The 5,350-nt window shown below is 37.9% G+C and overlaps 1 pseudogene; it reads right to left on the reverse strand.

Annotated features, from left to right (window-relative positions):
* Positions 1-3,722: 3,722 nt before the first annotated feature.
* LOC102813822 lies at positions 3,723-4,287 on the reverse strand (annotated as a pseudogene).
* Between the last annotated feature and the right edge of the window lie 1,063 nt (positions 4,288-5,350).

The following is a 5,350-nucleotide window of genomic DNA, read 5'->3' on the forward strand; positions in this document are numbered from 1 at the left end:
CTCATAGCGACCCTGTACAGGGTTTCTGAGGCTGTAAATCTTTACGGGAGCAGAAAGCCTCATCTTTTTCCGTAGAATAGCTGGTAGTTTCGATCTGCTGACCTTGCAGTTCACAGCCCGATTCGTAACCACTACGCTAGGTCACTATAATAAGTCAGACCTGACTCAATGGCACCTAACAACAATCACAACAACATTAATGAAATAATAATTTTTGACTTACTCATTTTTTAAAATTTACTGATTATGTTTAAATATTGTTAGTGCGTTTTGAAACCATAATTCTTAATATATGGTCATTCGTTGTTGTTTTTTTTTTTTAACTTAATAAGGAATTTTTAACTTACCACCACCTCTCCCTTACTATTTATTATTATTATTCTCTCTAGATGGATTGAATTTTGTGATTTAGAAATGACTTCTAAGATTCAATATAATCCTTAATCTCCACAGCTAAAATAATAGTTTCCAAGCCATTTCATCTCTCTGGCACTTCTACTGCTGTTTTACATTGTTAATTCAATTGCTTATATTACAGCTTTTTGTTGTTATTAGAGTTTTCAATGCATTTGTTTCTATTTAGGTATTCCAACTATGAGATAAATTGCTTTTATTTATCCTATATTTTGTTGTTGCTGTTAGCCATCAGTTGATACTGACTCATAGCAACCCTATGCACAACAGAATGAAAAACTGCTTGTCCTGTGTCAACCCCACATTTGAGTCCATTGCTGCTGCCACTGTGCCAATACATCTTGTTGGGAGACCTGCTATTTTTCTCCAACTCTCCACCTTACCAAACATAACATCTTTCTCCAGTGACTGGTCCCTCCTGACAATATGTCCAAAGTATGCGGGGCAAAGTCTGGCCATCCTGGCTTCTAAGGAGCATTCTGGCTGTACTTCTTCCAACAAAGATTGGTTTGTTAATAGTCCATGGTACTTTTAATATTCTCCTGCAACACTATCGCTCAAATGCAGCAATTCTTTTATGATCTTCCTTATTCTCTGCTAAACTTTCACATGCGCATGAGGTTCTTGAAAACACCATGATTTGGATCAGGTGTACCTTATTCCTCAAACTGATATTGTCCCTCTTCAACAATTTAAAGGGTTGTGCTTCAGATTTGCCTAATTCAATATGTTGCTTGATTTCTTGACTGCTGCTTCCATGAGTGTTGATGGTTGTTCTGAGCAAAATTAAGTCTTTGATAACTTCAATAGTTTCTCCATTTTTATGGATGTTGTTTATTGGTCCATTGGAGAGGATTTTTGTTTTTTTTTACATTGATGTGCAACCCCTAATGAAGTCTGTGGTCTTTGATTTCATCAGTATTTTAAGTTCTCTTCACTTTCAGTAAACAAGGTTGTATCATTTGCATAATATACATTCTTAATGAGTCTTATTGCCAAGTTGTTGTTCATATAATCCTGCTTCCCAGATTATGTGTTCAGCATACAGATTGAGTAAGTATGGCGAAGGAATACAACTCTGGCACACACCTTTCTGGATTTTAAATAATTCGATGTTCCCTTGTTCTGTTCAATCAACTGCCTCTTGGTCTATGTACAAGTTCCTCATGAACATTAAGTGTTCCAGAATACTCATTCTTCGCATAGTTGCCCATAGCTAGTCATCATCCATATAATCTAAAGCATCTGCATAGTCAGTAAAGCACAGGTAAACATCATTCTGGTGTTCTTTGCTTTCAACCAAAATCCATCTGATGAGAGCAATGATATCCCTCACTCCATGTCCTGTTCTGAATCTGTTTTAAACCCCTGGAAGTTCTCTGTCAATATATGGTTTCAGCCATTTTTTTTTATTATCTTTAGCAAAATTTTACTTCCATGGGATATTAATGATATTGTCTGATGATTTCCACTTTTGTTGGGTCACCTCTCTTTGGAATAGGCACAAATATGGCTGTCTTGCAGTCAGTTGCCCAGGTAGTTGTCTTCCAAAATTCTTGGAATAGATGAGTGAGTACCGATGAGTGAGTACCTCCAGTGCTGCATCAGTTTGTTGAAAGGTTTCCATTTTTATCCCATCAATATCCAGAGCCTTGTTCTATGCCAATGCCTTCAATGCACCTTGTACTTCTTCCTGCAGGATCACTGACTCTTGATCATATGATACTTTTTGAAATGCTTGCACATCAACCATTTCTTTTTGGTACAGTGACAGTGTATTCCTGCCATTTGAGTTTCAAGCTTTCTACATCATTCAATATATTGCCCATGTTGTTGCTGTTATGTGCTGTGGAGTAGGTTCTGACTCATAGCGACCCTGTACAGGGTTTTTGAGGCTGTAAATCTTTACGGGAGCAGAACGCCTCATCTTTCTCCCACAGAACAGCTGGTAGTTTCAAACTGCTGGCCCTGAGGTTCTCAGCCCGATTCGTAACCACTAAGCTACCAGAACTCCTTATATTGCCCATAGAATCCTTCAATATTGCAATTCAAGACCTTACTTTTTTATTCCATTTTCTCAATTTGAGGAATGCTGAGTGTGTTCATCCCTTTTGGTTTTCTATTTCCAAGTCTTTGCACATTTCACTGTAATATTTGACTTTGTCTTCTTGAGCTGCCCTTTGAAATATTCTTTTCAGCTCTTTTACCTCCTCATTTCTTCCATTGGCTTTAACATCTCTACACTGGAAAGTAAGTTCCAGACATCCTTTTTAGTCTTTTCCTTCTTTCATGTTTTCTTAATGACCTTCCCCCCCCCCCCCCCCGCCCCCCATATTATGTTCTTAATGTCATCCCACAACTTTTCTGGTCTTCAGACTTCAGTGTTTAATATATTAAATCTGTTCTTCAGATGAACTCTAATTCAGGTGGGATATATTAAAATTCATTTGTGGGATCTTGTAGACTTTAAAAATTTTTCTTCAACTTTAACCTGAACTTGCATATGCGTAACCGAAGGTCTGTTCCACAGTCTGTCCCTGGCCTTGCCCCTTGTTTTGGTTGATGATATGGAGCTTTCCCACTATCTCTTTCCACAGACGTAGTCAGTTTTGCTAAAGTAGATAACAGGCAAACAGAAAGGTGCTTTACAAGTCCAGTTACCTTGGAGTTCATTTAAAACAAGAGAAAAAGGTCATAATGTTTTCATGCAATACATATGTGGTTCTTTAAATAACAATTTTGACAATAGCAGAAGGAATGAAGGAATGCTCTACTTGTGATCCATACAAAATACCAACATTTTGGGTTGTCCATAATGAAAGAAGTATCTCAAACAGTTCAAAATATTGTAATAACCAATACATAGAAACATGCCTTAGATGGGCTTAGGGGTGCAATTTAGAAAAGAAAAGAAAAAAATCACACTGGAGCTACTCAATTTCTTAAAAATCACTGAGCAAGAAGAGCAACATTGAAATTCACATACTGAATTTCTATACTGACTTGATTGTTAAGTGCCGTGGAGTCGGTTCCTACCCATAGCGACCCTGAACAGGGTTTCCGAGGATGTAGATCTTTACAGGAGCAGAAAGCCTCATCTTTCTCGCACAGAGCAGCTGGTAGTTTCGAACTGATGACCTTGCAGTTCGCAGCCCTATTCAACATCAACAACCTTGACTTAAATCCAACAGCAAAAGTTAAGACTCTCCTACTAGATTTTTGGTAAACAACTGCCTGGTAAATGTGGTTAACTCTCCCTCCACCCCCACAACCCCCCAATTTTACCTGGGACTAGCCTTTACTTTTTTTTAAAAAAAAGAGGGTAGGTTTGGCACTTTTATGTTGATGTCACCAATGTTAATATTTCGTGGGATCTCAGGAAGATTCATGTTCTTTACAACTGATACAACACAGGCTGGGGCTCCTGTGAAGCCAGCCTCAAATTTCTCCAGTTTATTGTGTGCAATCTGTGTAACCATCTCATTCATGTTTGTCTCTAAAACCATTTCCCTATCACCATTTCTGCAAGAATGTTGTGAACCTTGTCTACATGGAAAATTAAATCCAGTTCACAGACATTTTCAAAACACTTGTTTAATATTTCCACAAATACTTGAATAAGATCTAAAATACTAAGTTCACTTTCTAAAGAATCCACACAGAAGACAAAAATATAATGTGAAATGTCTATTTATCAGTTTGTTGTCAGATCCTCTTATTAACAATCCTCCTTCTAGGCAATTACAGACATTTTCATCTCTCTTAGATACCAAATGGAATGTCTCCCTGATGGTTTGCTGTTGTGTAGGGCTGGTAGAACTTTGAGAGCTGCAGCTTCCTGTGGTTGTTGAAGTTGAGGATCGCCTTGATCATGGCTGGGTAGGGCCGACCTGGTCGGGACACTAGGGGGCCAGGGTGGGGATAAGGAAAAAGTTTTTGATCTTTCAAAATTTTATCCTGTGATCTCCAGCATCGTTTCTATTACCAAGGCCATTTTTCCCTATTACTAATCCTTCCTGTTTGTTTCCAGTCTTTGCATTCCAACCACCAGTGATTATCAATATATCTTGCTTATGTGCTTGATCAATTTTAGGTTGAGAAGTTGGTAGATTACTCAATTTCTCAACACTGGCTTTAGTAGTTGGTGCATAAATTTGAATAATAGTTGTATTAACATATCTTCCTTGTAAGTGTATGGATATTATTTTGTAACAGACTGCATTATAGTTCTAGACAGATATTGATATGTTCTTTTTGATGATAAATGTGATGCCGTTCCTCTTCAATTTGTCATTCCTGGCTTAGTAAACCATGTGATTGTCAGATTCAAAATGGCCAATACCATTCCTTATCAGCTCACTAATGCCTATGTTATCTATCGATGTTTATGCGTTCTATTTTATTTTTGACAATTTCCAATTCTCCTAACTTCATACTTCATACATTACATGTTCCAATTATTAATGGGTGTTTACAGCTGTTTCTCTTCAATTTGCATTATGCCCCATCAGCACATGTAGCTTCTGAAGGCTTTATTCTATTCGTGTCGTCACCGTCAACTCTACCTTGAGGAGGCAGCCCTTCCACAGTCGTGTTTTGAGTACCTTCCCACCTTAGAGATTCATCTTCCAACACTATATCTGATAATATTCGTCATGGTTCAATATTCAAAACTGTGGTGCCAACATTGTTCCACTGCTATTCATAAAGTTTCCAGTCACTAAATAAATATATATATATAATATGGAAACAATGATATATTTATAGTTGTTGTTGTTGTTAAGTGCCGTCGAGTCGGTTCCGACCCATAGCGACCCTGTACAAGGTTTCCAAGGGTGTAAATCTTTATGGGAGTAGAAAGTCTCATCTTTCTCCCGCTGAGCTGGTAGTTTCGAACTGTTGACCTTCAGGTTCGCAGCCCGATTCGTAACCACTA

The sequence above is a fragment of the Chrysochloris asiatica genome, unplaced genomic scaffold (assembly GCF_000296735.1).
Source record: "Chrysochloris asiatica unplaced genomic scaffold, ChrAsi1.0 scaffold00063, whole genome shotgun sequence".
Lineage (NCBI taxonomy): Eukaryota > Metazoa > Chordata > Mammalia > Afrosoricida > Chrysochloridae > Chrysochloris > Chrysochloris asiatica.